Source organism: Numida meleagris, chromosome 1 (assembly GCF_002078875.1).
Source record: "Numida meleagris isolate 19003 breed g44 Domestic line chromosome 1, NumMel1.0, whole genome shotgun sequence".
Taxonomy (NCBI): Eukaryota; Metazoa; Chordata; class Aves; order Galliformes; family Numididae; genus Numida; species Numida meleagris.
In genome coordinates this window covers 30,576,423-30,598,343 of record NC_034409.1, presented here as the reverse complement: position 1 = coordinate 30,598,343, position 21,921 = coordinate 30,576,423, and the positions used below count along the sequence as shown (strand labels likewise).

Sequence of the window (21,921 nt, the reverse complement as noted above, 5' to 3'; positions counted from 1 at the left end):
CATTTGGTTATCTGTACCCACCACTGATCACTTGAAAATGGGTATAATAGCATGGCTCATTACAGCCAAAACTTAGAAGTCCAGCAATATTGCTGGAGTCAGTGTAATTACTGCTGAGTGGTTACCTGGTGTGCTGCAGGCTGTTAAAAACACACTGGCCCTGTTCCCATACATGCACCTGGATTTGTATCCCACAGTTAATGCAACCCACACCTGAATTACTGACAGTAAGAAAAAGGAATCTGAAACGGAAGGAGCTCTGTAAAGAGCTCTTGCTTTCTTTCCCTATCATTTAACATGCAAGAACTGCTGAACAGCTCCAACATTCTCAATGGTGGAAGGGAAACAAAAAGTGGGTTTTACCAGCAGGGAATTTAGCATGGCCCAAACACTAAGAGAGGCTGGTTTGTGCTAACATATTCTGATACTGAGCTAAATGGGTTAACAGGAGTATATCTGAGGAGAAGCCCTGAGTCTCTGTACCCGATTCTCAGTGTCAAGAGTGAAAGTGCCAATTTACAGATGCAGAAGATAAGAGAAAATAAGGATGTTCTCATCTTCCCTTATCACAAACGCAAAGCATACTCTCCTGATCATGAGGTATGGTAATAACAGTTCAGCTGCGCAATCCCTTACATTGCATCTGCAAACATCCCCTTAGATTTGGGAGACATTCAGTAAGTGCCCAAAGATTAATATTTTATGGATGTGCACTCTCCGTTCACAGTATCTAATACACATTTCTGGACTCATACCTCAGGGTAACTCAAACATACTCTCATCCAGGAAAAAATAGGAATAAATAGGGAGAAAAAAAACCCATAACATATTCCTGAAGAAAACACAAATGGGGAACTAGAAATAAGTAATCACAAAATTATGAATCTGGCCTCCTGCTCTTGCCTTGCCCCAGTGCTCTCACTGCTCTAACTGCTTTTTGCTGATTTTCAGATAAAATTCCATTAGACACAATTTTGTATCGGACTGTGTTTTTGCATCCGCCTTTCATTGATGATATTAATAATCAGTGAATAGAATGACAGCTCTGCCAAATATAGAATGCACTGAATTGTTTGTTTCATCAAACCATTACAGAGACCTGGAACTATTTCCTAAAACAAACAAAAACTGAGATCCAACTCCAACAGCTTTCTACCATTTATGTTATAAAAACAAGGTGACTGCAAAGCCCACTAAAAAATATATATATTTGATACTCCCAGGTACAGGTACCTTCCACCTGGTACAGTAGTTCACATTTTCTATGTACACACTCCATACTGTGCAAAGCATGCTGGAATTGTGACCTCTGTTACCCTGTAGCCCCATAATATGTGATTTCCATTGGTGATGACAACCCACAGCTTTGTAGTGAGTTTGCAAGGCCTCAGGAGCAAGGCCTGCCAGGCTTGCTCTGCCTGAACTGTCCTTGAGCTGCACAGAGCTCTGCTTTACCTGGTTCAGCTATAACAGCACTGTTCCTAACTGACCAGGTGGCTATGGCAGATCTGTTTTATTTTTTTTCCTTCATACATAACCACGGTGGTTTTATATATCCAACATTATTATGCAGTATAGAGAAATAGAGGCTGGTAGGATAGCAGAGTAGTTGAGAAATGGAGACAAGGGCTTCAGCACAGAGGGGTACAGGTGTGGGGTGATAAAGATGGGCACTGGCACTGGAGACCCCACGGCTATAAACAACTGACCTCGGTATGCTAAAGAAATGAGGACCCGGATCTGGACAAAGCTGCGTTTAAGTGTAACAAAGAGAACAAAGAAATACCATCTAACATACATGAAAGGAACTGTGTATAGTAAATTTGGCCATAACATGGATCTTCAGACCAGCAAAGAAAAAGTAAGGTCTAAAATCATATTAGCAAGCATAAAATGACTCCAAGTGGATCCTAGAGTGAGGAAAAATAAACCATTAACACAAGCATCATGCCCATAGCAGCGAAGGGCTCCAGATGCCAATGACATGCTGGAATGCTCCCTGGCCCCCACCAGCCTGAAAGCACTGACCTCAGGGCCTGCAGCAGCAACAGATGGTGAACAAAGCACCGTGAAAAGTGGGAGATACTAAGAAGTGTGCATATAACAATTTTAACATTAGTGCTACTACTGAAACATTTTTTGCAAGAATTGGAAGTCAACTAATAATAATTATTGTATTATATTGTTAAAATTTAAAGGACGTTACTAATAAAATCTTGGCTATATCTAGAAGGCATGCTTCTAAGGCCATAAATAATGTTTGAGTGTAAAACCTCTAACAGAATGATTATAAAGCCTGCTAAGAATAAGCCTAGTGGAAACAGAGAAATAAAATGTAAAATAACAATAATAAATAAAACAAGAAAATGTATCTGAAAGTAATATTAAAAAAAAACAAAAACACACAAACACAAAACCAACTAAAATAATGAGTTACACCTACTGACTTCCATGAAGGTCACTAGAGCCACAGCACTTAGAAGAATGAAGCTTCAGTTTACCAATGAAATGGCCTTTGGAGCTCTATCTGGCTAATAACTTTGATAAGTAAGAATGCATATATCTCACCTGCAAACGCATGAGTGTGTTATTATCAAGAAGAAAAGCTGATGACTATTACCTTTCTTAGCTAATGTCAGTATCAGGTTGACAAATGCCAACTAACAAAGCATTTTGCTACCTTGACTCCAAGAAACTGTTGTCCAAAGTCTTCTGACTCTGCTTTCTTTTTTATTTTTTCTTCACTAATCAACAAAAGACAACTTAACTTCAATATTACCCAGAAAAACAGTTTTCTAGGAAATTTCAGATGCCTGGTGGGAATTATCCGCATCATTTCCTAATAGGTACACTAATAGCTTGTACGTGCAAGTCCAAAACCTAAATGCTTCCCCCACTTGAAATACAGCTCAGTTCTATGTCATGCCTTCACGCATGGTATTTTCTCTGTGTGGGATCTGATTTCTGTCTGTGCTATCAGCCTGTGTTCACCTGTGGGACACAATTGACATGTGCCATGTTCTTTAAGGTCTCAGCTTGTAATTAAATGAAATTCACTTGATCAGCTTTAGTCCTCACTAATTGGGTGTCTGTACTTTGCCGTATCTACAGTCTTACTAGAAACTGCGCCCAAAATACCTTATTAAGACCATATCTCCATTTGCATCATTTGAAAAATATATTTGTGCAGACGTACTGGTAACTCACATTTGTCTCTCTCATACTGCATGAACTACATGTTTTTCTCTCTCTTTTTTTTAAATTTGCCAGCCTCAAGTTTTTCACATTCATCTACTTCTGCATTTTCCAACCTGGGGGTCTGCAGAATACCTCTATGCAGTCTGTGAAGAAAAAGCCAACCCAGCACCACGAGACTTAAATCAGCTGTACAAAGGTCTTCAACCTCACTGGCAAGTTTTGTGGGATGTGCAAATCAAATGAGGTTATTGCCTCATTTCACTCTGCAGTCATGAGGAAAGGGCAGCCAGAGGATAAATTTAAGATCACCGAGGTGTTCATCCTAGTGCTGCAGTGGGCAAAGAAAGCACCTCTGATTTCCATCACCTACTTCATTAAATCCACAAGCTCAGCAATAAAAATAGGTGCTGCAAAGAAGGAAACCGTGATATTTTGATTTTCTTCCCTTTGCTTCCAGTTCCTAAGCCAAACAAATGCACACAATCTCTGCCACAATGCCAGGTACTGGTTTAAGGCACTGCAGTGCAACTGGAGGCACTGACTTGGCATCTCTTTAAGTAAATATATAATAGCAATGGTAGCTAAGCATCAAAGCCACAATTCTTGATATAATCTGGCCATTCTCTGCCATTATCTGGGAAAAATAAATGGTGGGGGAAGCCCCATCCTGGCCCCCAGCAGCCCATGCTTCATACACACATGACCCCACATTCCTCAGCATCCAGCACCTCTCCACCCAAGGGAAACTGCAGGAGAGAAGGTGGGGCTGGGATTAAAAGCTGCTAATGATTAATGGCAGCCAAACGTGCCATGCTTTCATCTTGCCTCTGTGTAGCTCAGAGGGTGTTTGGTACACAGTAACTACAAAATAATGCTAAAATAATATAAACACTGTTCAGATGTAACCATGAAAGAGGACAAATGCATACTGAATATTTCTGCTTTAAGTAGTAAAGATATGTGTGCTGTGTTTAGTACCAGGAACACATTCACACTTTAAACCCTTTTGAATAAATAAACAAAAAACAGAGGGAAAGAATTCAGGAAATGCACATATGAATGTGCACGTGTGTTTGTTCCAGAAACTGCCAACAGCAATTTTTATTTAATTTATAAAAATCCTTTTAACTTATCAAGTTGGAGGCTTTATGTTTTCAGGTATCTTTGCATCTCTTAGATAGCTTTGTTTCAGCTCTCAGAGCGTGGTAAGACAGGTAGATAGAGGAGATTTAATGACAAGCAATGTCTATACATTTTTGCAAGTGTTTGAAGTAAGAATGAGCAGCTGGAATTCAGAGACAAAGGCCCGAATCCTCTGTGGTTATCTCTAACTTCATTTGGAGCTGCAACTCACAGTGATCTCTGCAGCTGTGAGTTGCTTAAACACAATTTCACTCCAATATACATAACGAGAAGTCACCAGCCACAACCAGAACTCACTGTTATGCCTATGGTATCAAATCTACAGCTCAATTTATGGCCTCCTGCTCTTCGCAAATATCTTATTTTACTAGGAAGAAAGTTTGATAGGCATTGCAGTTTTTAGCCCTCACTAAACCGAGAGTACCCAGCTGTTCTTAACCTTGCCTGCATGTATGCTTGCATGGCTTTAGTAAGGCTACATTTCACTGAAAGTGAAGAGTGACAAATTATTATTTAGCAGACTTGAAGCTCCATGTTGGTTCTATCAGTGCTAATCTTGTCACAGTTTTCAAGGGCAGAAAGTGTTATTTGATCTGCTCACCTGTTTATGCTTCACCTGCTTGAATTGTTATCAGCAATAACAATCATAAAACCCCACTAGGAACTGTGGCACAAAGTCCCTAATTGCAGACACAGTTACATCTTTCATCACTTAATTGTGAAGAACTCAACATACAGAAAATCCACTCTAACACACTGGAATGACTGCCACAGTATTGAAATTCCCTATCAGAAAATGCATTGGAGAATTGTTTTACTTCCACCCTGAATTTCTCTAATTTCTGCTTCCAAACAGTGCATTCCAATAGAAAGGTATTTCTGCACTATACTGCAAGGCAAGGTGTGGACATACCGACAACCTTGTTGTTGTTCTCCATCATCTTTATGCTCCTGTCCTCCTCAGTCTCTGCCTTCCACAAGTGGCCTTTCTGTAGAACCACCATTATAAGCCTTGCTTATTTCTCATTTATCTGAGAAGCTAGTAGTAAGATAGCAGCAACTGCCTCCTTGTGAGTCAAAGTAGCAGCTGAACCTTCCTTTATTATTTGTCCTTGGCCTTGAATGACCCCTTTCAATAAAAGATCATTAGAGTAATTCAGTCTACTATCAATTTCTGCTCATTTAAAAGAAAAAATCCCCATGCCCCCTAGATCTCAAACAAGCTCTATGTCTCTGCACTTTGATTTTACATATCAATGCATTTTGAGGAAAGACAAAGCCATCCATCTATGTACATGTTCTCAAAACAGTGCTACTTGTTACTAAAATGTCAGAACTGGTCTTCAGCTTTTCCTGAGCAAGCTCAAAGCAATCTCAAAATTTCAGACTGCCTAAAACAAGAAATGCCTGCATTTCCTTGGGAGACCCATAGCCATGCCTATCTGTACTGGCAGATGGCTGTTCTGTGACAGACAGCATTCCCTCTCTCTCTTCCCTGTGACTATAACTCAGGTATCATCTTCTATTCACTCCTCACAACCTGGTAATGCCTTGATACTGCAGATCTTTTCTGCATAACATATTACAGATATGACAATTCCTATCAAACCCCACAGCTAAAATTCTTATTGAGGTTCTCATCATTTGCTATTCAGTTACATCAGCAGCCTTTCCTCTGGACTTGACGAATGCAGTTCTCCACTGATAGAGAAACACTGCTGCAGACACCATTTTTCTAGTCTGTTTCTTTGGCCATGTCACTCTTCTTTGATCAGATAAAATATAGGCTACTTCTTTTCATATTCAAATCCCTTCAGATCTTTCACGATCCTAGGTACAGACTCTCTCTCTGACATCTGCTCCTTCTATGAGTTTATACATAAATTCAAGCTATGATTCTTTTTGTTATTTAAACAAATTTTCCCCTCTGAAGTTCTTTATCAGCTGCAGAGCTTTCTCCTCTATGACTCCTTACTCCCTGTGAGAAAACATGAGGATATCATGCATTAGGCATTCCGGATTACGTGTCATCTCAACAAATGATGTCACTACTGCTTACACCTGCCCCTATAACCAGACATAACTAGACTTGTCTTTGACCAGAGTTGTGTTTTAGTTGTCTTTGAACATCAGCTAGCAACACAGTGCCCAGTCTTTAATGACAATGACTAGCTCCTCGATAGGACAAGTATTGCTAGCAATGTAGACAATTAATGGTTATCAATTCTTTCTGTTACATTAGAAAAAAACCAAAAAACATGTTTGATAACAAGCCAGTGTACAAGGAAGGATAGATACAAGAAGGTCTCCCATTTTGAGACAATCCATGTAGTCACCAGGAAAAGCATGGTCACTATTTCCCTCTGAGTACAAAGACTTTTCTTCCTCACAGCTTCACTTCATGTTTTAGCTACTCATGAAAGTGATAGAATCACAGAATTTCAGGGGTTGGAAGAGACCTAGAAATCATTGAGTCCCACCACCCTGCTAAAGCAGGTACCCCATAGGTCACACAGGTAGGTGTCCAGATGGGTCTAGAGTATCTCCAAAGAAGGAGACTTCACAACCTCTCTGGGCAGCCTGTTCCAGTGCTCTGTCACCCACCCCGTAAAGAAGATCTGCGTATTTGTGTGGAACTTCCTATGTTCCAGTTTTAGGCCATTGCTCCTTGTCTTATCACTACACACTACTGAAAAGTCTGGCCTCATCCAATTGCCTCCCGCACTTCAGATATTTATAAACATTGACTGGATCCCATCTCAGTCTTCTCTTCTCTAGGCTGAACAGACCCACCTCCCTCAGCCTTTAAAGAAGAATCTAAGAAGAGCAAGTTGAAGCAACCTTTTCCTTGCTGGGGGTGAAGTGGGCATCGCTAAGCACAGCTTCTGTGCACACCCAGGATGTCCTGGAAAGATGTCCACTGACATTTCCACCAGGCAAATATGAGGTCAGGGACACTGTGACACTCATCTTTATGATTCACTCTTGCTTGTTGCTGATCTATTCACAATTGCTCAAAATACTAATTAATAAAAGCTGCTCAAAAGTAAATGTTCTGTTTCAAGTCTGAGTTTCTCCGAATTTTTTAAGCCTTTACTTTTGCTTTAGTGTCTTATTCGTGCCTGGCCTTGGTTAAACCAAATATCTGTCAGGTAATTCTTTTGTATGATAAACACTAGTGAGAGCTTTTCCAGGTAAATTTTGGGTTGGATAAGCTGCTAAATAAAGTAGCAATGTTACAACACTGTGTATCTGTAAGAAACAAAGAAATTAGTTTCTACAAAGCAGCTGTGTTTTGTTTCCTATGCAAAACTTCCCTCAGCCACCAGCAAGTTAGCCAAGTTGGCCAAAACGGTTTCTAACTACCTCAGTGACACACTTCATGAAAGCCGTTTCTGTGGTGAATAGGAGAAATGAACTTTTACTAACATATACTTATACTTAGTGATTTCCTGAGTCTACAGCTTGCTGTCAAGGGAAATCACTTATGACATAGCAATTAATCTTTCTGATGCCCTTGAAGTCTGACTATGATTTGGAGAATAAAAATAAATTTTAAATATATTGCTATGAAATCATCTCCAAAAATATGAGTACCCATGCACTCATACACATAACCTTCCATTGTGCTGAGCAAAAATATGACATCTGGAGCATTTCAGGATTTGCAAAAACTGCTAATGCCATTTGTACCTGTTTGGGAATTGTAAACTCTGTTTAGAGTTCTAAGGCAATTTTGCATTGAGGCTGCTGTCTCCAGTTAACTTCAGCTGTATTAAAATGTATATCACCTCTTTTTCGTTCTGAATATCCACATACATAAATTTCCTCACTGCCTGATATCCAAATCTTAATGGTGTTTTCTAGTGTTGCCTAAATCTAAGAAGATAGATTTGCAGTAAGATACCTGAGCAGATATTTTCCTTGCTATGAACTTTGCAACATAAAAAATGATGCCACAGAAATGAAGGATATCATTATGTCATTACATGTTGCTCACTGTACATGGAAAGTAAATCAGCTGCCTTAACGTTAGGAATGGATGGCTGAAGAGCTGTTCTGTCCTGGACAAAATTCCTTCAATTCATACATGCTCTGAAGAATTTTACCATCATATGCTCTGAGAAAATCTGGGGCTAGTTGCAAACAACACTATAAGCTTGCCTTTATGGTGCTATGCACATTCTAGGATCAAGCTTGAAGTGACATTTTTAGACCAATGGTCTCTGTTTGAAAACCATCATCCAACTTGTTTTTGCTTTATCTGTAACTGTAAATAACACGTGCTCACGCAGGGTTCAGCTTGCAGTAAACAGTAGTGAAACAGTGACATTCATTTTCAATTAAAGAAAAGAAACAGGATTATTTGTTGCATTTCATAGAATCCTAGAATGGCTTCGGTTGGAAGAAACTTTAAAGATCACCCAGTTCCAACCCCTGCCATGGGCAGGGCTGCCACCCACCAGATCAGGCTGCCCAGCGTCCCATCCAACCTGGCCTTGAAAGCCTCTAAGGATGGAGCATCCACAGCCTCTCTTACAGAAAGTAAAAAGACCAGATGTACACAGAATGCGTGGAGAAATATGTTCAAATGTGGGTTTTCCAAAAAGTCAGTGCAAGTTCCTTACTCCTTTTCCTTTAAAAAAAAAACCCACATAGTAATAAGCCTCTTCCAAAACTATTCTTATCCTCGTAACTTTGCTAATTAAAAATACTGGTTTTATTATGTAAGGAAAGAAAAAGAGAACTGCACAGACATACACACATGAGAAAGGCTTACTTTCCAAAACTTGGTTATCTGCAACTGACATTTTAGTTTCAGGAACAACAGTAATATAAAATACATCTGTCATATAGTTTTCCCAGTTCCTTCTCTTTTCTATTTTCTTTCTTTTTTTTTTAAATTTTACTTGAAGCTAAAATTATTTTCTGTGTCCTGAGTTCTAGGTAATAGGATTAGCAGCAGCATAGTGTACTTGTTAATGTGTTGCCTTCATCTGCTGAAGACAACACATCAACATATTGCATTCCTGAAGTCCTCCCCCACAGTCCCCCTAAACCCCATTTTAGCTTTCAAGGCTGTGGTGTGGCCATTAGGCACATCTGTTCCACAAGTTGTTACTTGGTTGGTGTCAGTTGGGGTGGCAGTACAAAATGCATACATTATGCTTGCATAGACATTACATAAACACATCTGGGTAACAAAATGATAAGAGAGATGAAGAAACACAGAAAGCTTAGCAGGTGTGCTTACAGAAATAAAATCAGCATTGCTTGCATGTCGGTATCTCTGGAACATGTCTTTAAATGATAATCAACAATCTACAATACAAGTGAAAATGGATATACGTTATATGGATGTTTATTTTGTCCATTTTAATTTGCATTATATCTATTGCCAAATAGGTTTCTAGCATTTATTGACTGTGTGGGTTAGATTTCCATTTATCACAATGGGAACTAGCATAGAGATCTTACAGTCACCCACATTTGGGGGTTCTGATCTTCCAGCTGAATTACACTCTGGGAAGTTCAGCTGAGTTCCACTCCAGAAGTCCAAGGGGTCATGCTAGGCTTGTCCATACATGCTGCAAAGAAGACATCTTTTCTCACAATTAAGTTCCTTTTCAGAATATAGGAGCCCAAACCATCAGTGATGTCTGGTCTAATGAACGCTGAATACCTTTTCTGTGTTTGTAATGATCTACCCACATTTTTCCATTGATTATAATAATTTTAGTAATCATATGAGACAGTTTCTCTTGTTGCCTGCACCAGGTCCGAAAGATAAACAGCAGAATGCCCGTGGAACTGCTCTGGTGCATCCTCATCAAATGGGAGCATCTATCTTAGCCACCTGAAATTAAAACTCAGCACAGGCCACTACACTTTCAACAGGATGTAAATGGAATGGCCATCCTTCTGATACAAATGGACCGGAAAATTTAACAGAAAGTATAAATCCATGAAAACAAAAGGAAAGAATTTTCTTATCTGCATTGTTGGGTACAGACTCAGACCAGTGCATGAGATACAGACTGCCAAATTCTGTAACAAGAGACCCAGGAAAAACTATATTTGACCACAGAACTAAAACTGTTCTCTATACTTCCTTCTGTTTTCCTCACCTACTCCGTGAGCAGTGTACCCATGCAAATGCCTCAACCAGTGACACAGACTTTGGATGACATTACCTGGAGATGAAGGCGTGAAGCAAAGAGGTGTTGCCCTGTGGAAATGTCCTGCCTCATGGAAAGAAATCTTTCAGAGCAATGGTGACTGCCTGTCAGTCTTCTTTCAAGTATTTCAAAGAAATGTCAATGTATTCCATTGGTGATGTTCAGCTTGAAAAATCACATAAATAGAAGCAGCCATGTACTGTTTCCCATAATGTTTTGCCAGGAGGCTAGTTGCAGAATTAAGCTAAATTTGAACTGGACTCCATCCACATGTGTACCTGATAAACTGAGATCTAGCTCAGAATGCTTAGCAGTTTGCTGTGTCAGAGGGTTTTCTGTCTTGCAGTGTCCTCTCAGAGACTGAAATCCTGAGCAGAATATGGATTTCACTGATTAACCATCTACGTAAGGAGAAAGAGATATCCAACTCTGATGTGTCTCCAGTCTAACACTAGAAGGTGTAAAAGCTAAAATGGGAGGTTTTTAGACTGGCAGCGATCCTATCTCAGACAACTTCTGGTGAGTACAGAACTCGCCACTGGAACAAGACCTCAAAATGACATGCAATGCATTTTCAGAAGTGAATTAAATTCTGTTACTTTATTATATTAGGTTGTTTCCTACTTTATGAGATACATTCTTTCATTTCAAAACAATTTACTGAATCAGAGAAAAACATGCTCTCCATCAACACGCATAAGAAAAATTACAGGAAAATGCATTTACTAAGAATCACTGTAAGATCTCTGTCATAAGATACCCTTATTTCATTTTATTCTACATCATTGACTAAAGAGATTTTGAGGAAGAAAAAGAACACAATAGTCTCCCTACACAAGTACAGGTCTACTACTTTTATTTTTTTCAATAAGAGGCTACATAAAACTAGTGTGTTGCTTGGACTATTACACTGTATATCCCATATAGACATTAGTCATTCACTGTTGTGACATGAAACATCCTCTTATTACAGAGAGTGGATGTGACATCGTAGTTGCAGAAATTATTTACTTCAGTTCTCTCCTTCCAATCTACCCTTGGCAAAAATTCATTCCTTTTCTTATCCCTTGGGGAAATGCTTACAGTAGAATAATAGAATCACAGTATCATTAAAGTTGAAAAAGACCTCTAAGATCATCTAGTTAACCCATCACCACTATGCCCACTAAACCATGTCCCTCAGTGCCACTGCCACAGATTTCTTGAACACCTTCAAGGATGGTGACTCCACCACTTTCCTGGGTGTCTTGTTCCAATACTTGACCACTCCTTTGGAGAAGAATTTTTTCCTAATACCCAACCTGAACCTCCCTTGTTGCAACTTGAGGCCACTACCTCTCATTCTATATCTACTCACCTGAGAGAAGAGGCCAACTCCCACCTCACCACAGCCTCCTTTCAGGCATCTGTAGGAGCGATAAGGTCTCCCCTGAGCTTCCTCTTCTCCAGACTAAACAATCTCTGTTCCCTCAGCCGCTCCCCATAAGACTTGTGCTCCAGACCCTTCACAGCTTCATTGCCCTTCTTTGGACATACTTCAGGGCCTCAATGTCTTTCCAGTAGTGAGGGGCCCAAACCTGAACACAGTACTTGAGGTACAGCCTCACCAGTGCTGAGTATAGGGGGATGATCAATTCCTTAGTACTGCTATCTGCACTGTCTCTGATACAAGCCAGGATGTTGGATGTTGTTGGCTTACTTGGCCACCTGGGCACATCGCTGGCTCAAAAGCAGTGTCATAGAATCCTTTCAACTTTGGATATTCTATGACATTTTATGATACTAAGCAAGACCTGATTTTCATGAACCCATACTGGCTAGGCCTGATCCCCCGTCCCACACATGCTATGTGATCACACTCAAGGTGATCTGCTCCATAGCCTTCTCCAGCACTGAGAACAGGCTGACAGGCCTGTAGTTCCCCAGATCCTCCTTACTACCCTTCTTGCAGACAGGCATCACATTAGCAAGTCTCCAGTCATCTGGGACCTCTCCAGTTGACCAGAACTGCTGATAGGTGGTGGGTGGCTTGGCTATCACCTCCATCAGCTCCTTCAGAACCCTCGGGTGGATCCCATCTGGCCCCATGGACTTGTGACAGTCCAGGAGGAATAGCAAGTCTCTAACTGTTTCCACCTGAATCATAGGTGGTTGATTCTGCTCCCCAACCCTGTCTTCCAGCTCAGCAAGCTGAATACCCTGAGGATAACTAATTTTTTGATTAAAGACAGAAGCAAAGAAGGCATTGAGTACCTCAGCCTTCTCCTCATCTTTGGTGATGATGTTCCCTGCTGCATCCAAGAAAGGATGGAGATTCTCCTCAGCCCTCCTTTTGTTGTTAATATATTTGTAAAAACACTTTTTGTTTTCTTTTACAACAGTGGGCTGCATAACCTAGCAACATCCTTGTACTCTTCTCGAGTTGCCTGTCCCTTCATTCAAAGTAGTATCTTCTGTACGTTATAAATGCATAAATTACATGCCTCAAAGAATGAACAAAATCATAAATCCAAAAATATAGCTTCAAATGTGAATAAAAATTAGGGAAGATAACTCTTTTCTACAGTCTCCTCTCTGACCCCAATGCAAAAACTCACTTCCTGACTGCGAGAGAGAAAAAACGCAATTTCAGCTTTTCAGACCAGAGCGATATATCTACCTCTGCCAACTGCATGCAGAAAACATGAACTTCATCCTAAAAGGTTTTCAGTGTTTAGAAATCTCCTGGGAGAACTTGTCAAAAACACAGTGAACCACGTTCTAATTGCACAAACTCATCCTGCTCTTGACAAACACAACAGTTTGGTTTGAATTTCAAAACTTTTCCCGTCAAAATCCTTGGGAACACAGAGAATGTTGTTAAAGTATCTTTTTGAACGTCAAAGACAAAATCAGGTTGGTGGTGTGCCTTGAATGAATTATAGTGTTCTCTGACTGAGATGTGAATCCAAATATAGCACCTATGCTGATCACAAGGAAATGCTGAATTACAGCTTTAAAAAAGTGACAGATGAAACAGGGTGGACAACCTCAAAAGGTCTGGAAATTCTGTAGAGATAAGACAGCATATTAACAGCACTTGGCAGAAGCTTATCCAAACTACCAGACCCTTCTGAAGGAAGCCCTCCTGCGACCCTCCTCATCACTCTTTACTTTTGCTCTGCAAGTAATACCTCTTCCACCTCACTGCCAATTCTCTTTTTGGAAGACCACTTGCCTATTCCTTTCAGAGTTCATTTTCTTTGCGGTCAATTGTAAGTGCCCATGAGCCCCTCTTTTTGGAGGGGAAGATCTCTTCCAACATCTGTTGTTTCAGAAATTTGCCTCTGTCTTTCACCTACCCACATGATCTTTGCTACTGACAACAGTACTTACATGCTTTTCCCCTCTCTGTATTTTCTTCCTTAACTTTCTCCTTAGCATGTATCAACAAGTGGTAGACTTAAATAAATAATTCATATGTTTAATTTTGAGGACTTTCCTGACAAAAGTCTAGAAAAACTACACATTGGCCTCTCTCAGAGATGCTGTTGCTTGGGCAGCACCAGATGCAGTACACTGTCTGTATGCAAATGCAGGGCTTCCAAACTTCCAAGTCTGACTCCAAAACTTTTAATTACTGGCACCAGTGAATGACGGGAGCTACGTAACAGCAACTGAGTGATTACTCTGTCAGTGTGATTAATAGACCAGGAGGGTTTTAAAGCAAGGTTCTGCATGTGTACATATGTAGAGGAGAGGTAGATGCACGTGTTTTTTGGGAAGTGCTTGTTTAGCCAATCAAAGCCACATAATGCAGATAGTTACTGAGGCTTTCTGCATGGGAAAATATAAAATTCAAGCATTATTTTCAATTGTTTAAGGAAATGCTAAATCAATTTTCTCATCAGAGGAGATGTTTTACAGCAATTCACCAAGACAAGACAATGAATGAGCTGTTCTTTCACAGTATTCCTCAAGGAGGAATTATCCCAAATGATACGGTTACTTTATATGAACATTTGTAAAGGGACAATCATTATGTGAATTACATATTCCACATAATTTATTTCAACTTACAGTTTATAACAGTACTTTTATCCTTTTTTTTCATTCAGCGATAAAAAGGCATCATTTATAATTCTCCTGGCCTGCCTACAGAACAAATGTCTGCTAGTGAAGTTGCTGTGCTCATTCAAAAATATCATTATACATTGGAGAGTCCTGGGCAATCTATATTTACCAAAATAATGAATTGATTAAAAATGCACACTTACATGTAACAGCCTAGTTATGAGAAATGCATTATAAAAAATTTTGGGGGGGACACTGGTGTTCATCTACAGCAATACTAACCACCATTTGACAGATACTGGACAGGCATGTGCAATGCTACACACTTAAGAGTTCAGACAGTTGTACTCTTGCTGCCATGTTTTTAAAAGCAAACACAGACTACTGCTTTTGTTTCTTCAGGCTCAGAATACTCTTACTGAGGTTTATCCAGTTTGACTGCACAAAATGTGGCTAAAAAGCATGTAAACATAAATGAAATATGAATACAGCAGATTATAACAAGTGTTACTACAATTTCAAATACCTATAATCAGAGGTGGAGAGGTATAATTCAGGAAAGCAACTTAGTACCTCATTGCAGGTTATTATTACAGCAAAGTAGTATTTAGGAATTAAAGGCTACCGAGCGATTGGTCTGTATCAGCACGCCTGGCAGCAGAGCTTGGCCAAATGTTCTGCTCTGGCCTAAAAGCAATTTCACTGCTTTCTACAAGCAAAAATTAAAAAGCTGAGGCATTAAAATAACATTTTCTGATGTCCTTTGGCAGAGACCCTGCTAACAGACCTTGCAGATGCTGAGAGGATCTGAGAGCTCCATCTGATAGACTTCCCACTGCACACCACAGATATCCAGAAAAGACAGAATCCCCTGATGTGGGCTACAAAAACACTGACCATAACAGATTGTTTTTTAATCATGGCTCACATGAGACTTACGAAAGATTAGAAGCTCCTACCACAAAAATAAGCTACTCCCCAGCAATCACATAGAATGACTACACATTCCCTATGAAACTCACCTAACAACTTCCATGAAATGGGTAGGAATTATTAACTGTTTTCCCCAGCCATTTTATCCACATTTCCCAACCTCTCTGTTTTCCTGCAGCCAGCTGCAAGCTTCTTGCTTGAACTGCTGAGTCACGATATGAGGATAATGTCAGTTTGTAACTCTGGTATATTTCGCAGCAACAATTCAAGTAATGGGCAGTACTATTTCCTGTCAGATAAACATATATAGTTCCAGTAAACACAGTCTTATGCTTAATTCTAGATACTTAAATGTTTATAATGAATCCTTACTAGATACATAGTTTCCTTCTTTCTGGTAATAAAACCAAGCAAATCTCCATGAAACACTTTTTTTTTGGACAGAAAACAGGTATTTAAGTCTTTGTTACTTAACTGGCAATAATGACAAAATTCTACAGATCTGACCCTTTAAAAATAGATTTCTAAGGAAAGCTCCACAAATAATAATTTCCCCCATAAAATATATTAATAATTTTATTTAGTTCGGACATCAAACTGGGAGTCCCATGCAGCATGTATAACAGTGTGGTTCAGCATGAATATTCATCCCTTGGGGCTGTCCATTCCCCAGGGGAGTCTGTTGTGTAACTGCTCCTTTTTAGGACTCTCACAAATATTGCACATTTCTAAAAGAAATCTTTGTCTTACAAAGTAAGAATACTGGTAATCGAGAGAACAAGTCGCTATGTTCAATAGATAACATAGTCCTGACAGGTAGTTCCTTTTAGCAGTACTCACTAAGGTGTTCCTTAGTGCAAATTTATTGACCATCTCTGTGTGGGGAATGAAAATTTGTTTTTTTTTCAGATATTTTCCGTGTTTAAAGTTGCTTATACTTACAGTGCTATGCATTGGAAAAGCGCTGTACTATTGCTATAAAAATGAAAATGAGGTTGAAAAATGATGACGTGGGAGTGCTATCTAATAATTCAGCTGAAACTCTGAAGGTCACCAAGGTGGACCAGGCATTTTGCCTGCAAACTAATACAACGCTGTCAAGCTGGAGACACAGCCTGAGAGAGAAGGCTGAAAATGGTGCCGTGATGCTGGGGAACAGCTCTGGAGAGCTGGGAAGAGCCTCTCCTCTGTTGGTCTCCTGAAATTCAGCAAGGAAGGAGGGCAGAGTGCTCTCTGCACACACAGGCAGCAGCTGTTCCTCCCAACCCTTCCCAACCACCAGGAGAAAGAACGAGAAAGCTTGGTGGCAAACTTGGGCCATTTTCTCCCTTCTCTGTCCTTAGGTGTAGTTTCAAAGTTCATAAAAAGATAAATACAATAAACTGTTTGCACTACAACAAGATAGTCTTTTAGCTTTATAATTTACTATTGCTGAAGTGGTACTAGAGGACTTCATACAACTCACAAGGCAAGGGAACAGAGTTGCCACTGGGACAGGTACCATGCAGAGCAGGCAGAAATCACAGCTCTGCTGCTTACTGTTCAAGTATGTCTGTGTACAAAATATCCATTTCATTTACTTATAACTTTTCCCAATTCAACTGCTTGGGTTGAGCAAACTCCATGCCAGGTGTCTGCCTCAGGCTGTTTTTTTCTCTTTGTTTGTTTCCATGTTTCTGTTTTAGGGTTTTGACATTTTCAACTAGCACCAGTTAAGCACTTCTGAGAGCAAGACCAAGAGAAAATCAGCTTCTTTGTCTGCTGCAGAAAAACCTCATACTTTGGAGCAGAGACATTCAGTTCAGCAAGGGAGTAATCCTGTGTCAGAGATGTGCCTTCTGCTTTCCCTGTAAATATCTGCCCCAAACTGGAAGAGTTAAGGTACCTTTGAAACGTCATAACTTTCTCACTCGTGAGAGTGGAGCTAAAAGTTCAGAAACAAGCATCTGTGCAAACTGTGCACCACTCAGTGTGCCTAAAGGACTCGGCTTCCAGAGCTTCTTCTACTACAAAACTGCCACTTGCAGAAGAGAGATGGAGCATCCTTCATCCCCCCTTCACCTCCCACTCCACTGCTTGTGGTAGGACATGGAGCTACCAGTACCACCACAGCAGCTGAGAGGGTGAGAGCCAGCTTCCTTGTAATGACGAATCCTGAGCACTCTGGTCATAGATGGAGCCAGGGAATCGGAGCTGAGACATAGTGATGAAGGGGACAGGAGAGCTCTAAACTCTGGGTCTGAGTCAAATAGGGACTCAGTGATACAACTCCTCCTCTCCCCTCCCCATCAGCTCTCTAAGAGACCAAGCATCAAGCCCTGCCCATCCATGTGTTCCCCTGGGACACCCTGTGGAGGGAAAGGAGAGCAAGGAGAGAGACTTCATATGAAAACAGGAATTAGCTGCATGAGGAGCCCAGCAGAAGGAGAAGAGGGTGGCATGTTGTAGGATTGTAGCATGAGGCAAAGACTGAATGACCTGTGGAGAGAGGAGAGGGAGAGAAGGAGAGATTTCAGTATGGACAGCAGCTTAGAGTGGATAGTTAGGATTCTAGAATGGGAAGACTAGAAATGAGAGACTGAAAAATGCAGTTGGATAAAAGTAATGGGAGAAATCACACAACCAAGGATGAGGAATATCCTGGTTGAGGCTCACAGGGAGATGGTGAGAGAGGGCTTGGCACTGATAGGAAGGAAGAAGCCAGGTTTGGGGAAATGGGCAGGAGTCTGTGCTTCTCTGGCTCCAGAGTACAGCATGATCAGCGTGACTCCAGTTATCCCCATCCTCTGCTCTTAGCAGACCAATGTGAGGACCAGAAACAATGCATCTCCTCTTTTTTCAAAGGTGGCTCGTGGGAAGAAAAGCGCGTGCTGGCAGCAGCAGGTAGCTCAAACACAAACATCTGGGCACGGAGCTAGAGGTTCCAATGCACAGAGAAGATGTGTTTCATTTGTGTGGCAGACTTCTGATTTGGAGGTTCCTGTCTTTTTTTAAGACTTGAATGAATTATGCACACAGAAAGGCCTGCATTACAGGAATTGTCTGGCTGTTTCAACAGAAAATATTCACAAACTAAGAAACATTATATCAAGGCAATCTGGGCTGTGTGTGTACGCATGACACAGTCCTTAGGTAGATGGTCACACAGTGTTTTCTCCAGGGAACACAGCCCTTTTTTGTAAAAGAGGATTTAGCTATTGTGATTAGGAGGTGGGAATATCTAGTGTTAGAGACCCCTGTAGTTCTGCACTCTGCATCTGCGAGAGGAGATGCGAGGTGTGTGGAAAGTGGGGTGTAAATGGAAGAAACAGCAGCAGATCTGGAAACTTTTACTCATTATAATGCGCGTCCCCCGTGCCAGGAAGAACTGATTTTTTATGTGGAACACTAAGCAAATTTCTAAAAGCAAAGTATTCCCAGGCAGTTATAAATTGTTTGCCTTTTTTTCCCAAGAACCCACCAAAGCTTCGATTTGTTCAAGTGACAAGAGGCCAGGGCTGGCATTGACATCAGTCAGGGCTGGACCTGAGTATATATCCCCCACTGTGAAGATGAGGAAGGGCTGACAACATAACTGTAGGGATAGTAAGAATGTTAGTAAGAATGTTGTAGTGCCTAGTACAGGATTGCTCTGTACTTCTTTAAGATCAGTGTAAAAAGTCACTTTTTTTTTTTTTTAATGGAACCAAATGTATGATACAGTCAAAGCCGTCACTTAGAACGAGCAAAGAAGCTGCTTCTACAGTCATTTGGGAAATAGGGCTGTTGGTATAATAATAAATGAGATTACATCAAATAAATATGTGGCTCTGTCTACACCTAGTGAAATAATACACTAGATTCTTCTCCCCCAGTTAGCTAACCGCTCAGCTAAAGGATGGATAATAACATAAATTTTCATAATAATGTCCTCAGACATCTCAAATTAGGGGCCCTTTGACTTTAATTTCTTTGCGCCTCAGTATAAAATGCGGACAATAACAGACAATAATACTCCTGTTGTGAAGGCTATTGTGAAGATAAATACATTAATGCTAGAAAAGCCCTCAGGAACTGAGGCAATTATTGCCACAAAAAAGCTCACGGGGAAATGAATGATTCCGTCTTCATATCAAGGTTTCAGCAGTGTGCGGTGAGTAAGGCCTAGGGCAACACAGTGCACAAAAAGGGTGAAACAAAATACTGAATAGCTTCTTACTAAGTGAACACCATTCATCCAGTGCTGCCAACGAGACAGAGGTCCTGTGGGAAAATGGGTGCCAACAGATAATTAAAGATTGTATCATAATACAGTGGGGGGTGAAAGGTTTATTCTAGTGACCTTAATTCTGGCCTTTTTAAACTCCCGAATGCATGACTCTGCAGCTTCAGTACTGCTGTCTCCTTTTTAACACCATTTTTAGGTACAGTTCTGTTTGTGTTTGCTTAAATTATGGACTGCTTGTTTCTGACGTTAGACTTGTTTGTGTGCTGCCTTTGTCATCTTCCCTGCACAGGGAACACTTTGTCTAGATATGCAAATCTTTGCAGCCCGACCTTGAGGAATAGCAGAAGTTTGTATAATTTAGATTAGTGCAGTAATTGTTTGGTCTAGATGCCAGGAACATCCCCAAGAGAACTTAACATTCATTCAGAAGATGCAGCTGCTGCTTCGCAACTTAAGGTCAGAAAAAGAGTGTCAATTGAAGCCAAGAGAACAAGCTCGGAGGGAGCAGCCACTGGTGGCTGCTGCAGCACAAAGCTGTCGGTGATCAGAAGTGCGATGGGACAATCTGGATGGTCAGAGCAGCTCTTCCAGCCGCAGGAAGCAGGAATCAAAGTCATCAAAAAGTGCTGTTGCAGATGGCAAGCAGTCTCTTTTGCTTCCTCAAACACTGCCTGCCTGATAAGGCACATCACTTCTGCTCTGCCACCCACCCCTAAATGCTGCACATGGTATCTGCTGCTGCTGAGGATTTTCTGCTTCTCTGCTTTGGGCATACAGTTCTGAAGTGGAATGAAATGTAATCATAAACCCAATGCGTGCTGCGTATTGCATGTGGGTAAGCCCAAAGATCACCTGAGAGAAACTAAAAGCAAAGAGCCATCCAAGAAGGATTATAAGATTATGTTCTTAAATCCGTACCAAGGTACATTAGAAAGAGATGTACACTGTTTTCTCATTTTCATCTCCAGGTGATAAAATGGATTACCTAGCCACAATTTATATCATTTTATTTCTCGTGGAGTACCTGATATGAGAAAGCACATCATAGCACAACTCACTGAGAGCTGATGGAGAGTGAAATTGAAGATGATTTTGTATGAAAGGAAGAGTTGGAATGTTTGCTCCTAAAAGATGAAATAAAATCACTGCCCAAGATGACCCTTATCAGAACACCTACAACGTGGTGTCCTGGGTAACTGTATCAGGGAACTAATGCTGTGGAGGTGCAAGCCATAAATGTACTGACAAAAAGGTAAGTTTCCAACGTTACTGAGGAAAAGATGAAAACAGAATTGGTGAGGGCACCTCTTTGATTAACATCTTTTTAAATCTGTGTTTGTACCATTTCCACAACTGCGGCACTTTTAATGCACCTACAGCACACGTTGGCTCACGCAGAGCTCTAAGGAATCTTAATGAAAAAAATCTTATTGCAAATACTGCCTAGGCACAAGGAAGAGACAAAGAGGTTAATTATGTGGGGACCAGCTGAGAGGTCATACAGTCCAAAGCTGCAGCCCACTGCAGAGACTATCTAGAGGCCTCCATAGGCATGCTGATTTAGTTGTTTCACTGCTCCAATGGGAAACGCAGATTCACGTTGTGTCAGGCAGTACTGGTCCCCAGTCTATCTGTCAGGTCTGGTAAGCGTTATGCTGGGGAAACTCCTCTCCCTAATAGGCACGCAAACGCAGGCAGATTCTAGGAAAGAGAAACTTTTTAGCTTCCGGCCTGCGGGAGATGAGAAGCTTTGCTGAAATAAGGCCACACTTGCACGATGCTTATGACCCACGGGGATGTGACTCCAAACACAGCACAGCTGAGTAATTAAGTGTTAGTTCAATGTCAGGAACCACTGCAACTATAACTTCAAATCATTAGAAAGGACTAGGGACAATTACCTATTGATGGGTACAGTAAAGTCGGATTCTAACAGATGCAAACATTTCTAATGTGCTCATTATCTCAAAACACTCGATTCACTACATATGTCCCTTTTGTTACAGAAAAAAAAGCAGCAGCTGTATTGCACGTTAGAAGAACTCAAAATAAAAATAAGCATATCTTTTTGTTTATGTTCCACATAACAGCCTTCAAACTATCTAAGGAAGCATAAAGAGCCACCACTCAATCAGTTCTGCAGAAATAATGCACATAGGCCAACAACATTAGGCATATTCTTGCCACTGTGTGACTAAGTGCAACCAA

General features: G+C 40.7%; 1 protein-coding gene across 4 annotated transcripts in view; it reads right to left on the bottom strand.

Moving 5' to 3' along the window:
* Positions 1-21,921, bottom strand: part of TMEM117 (transmembrane protein 117) — a 213,609-nt gene that overhangs the window by 10,495 nt on the left and 181,193 nt on the right. The window lies entirely within an intron of this gene.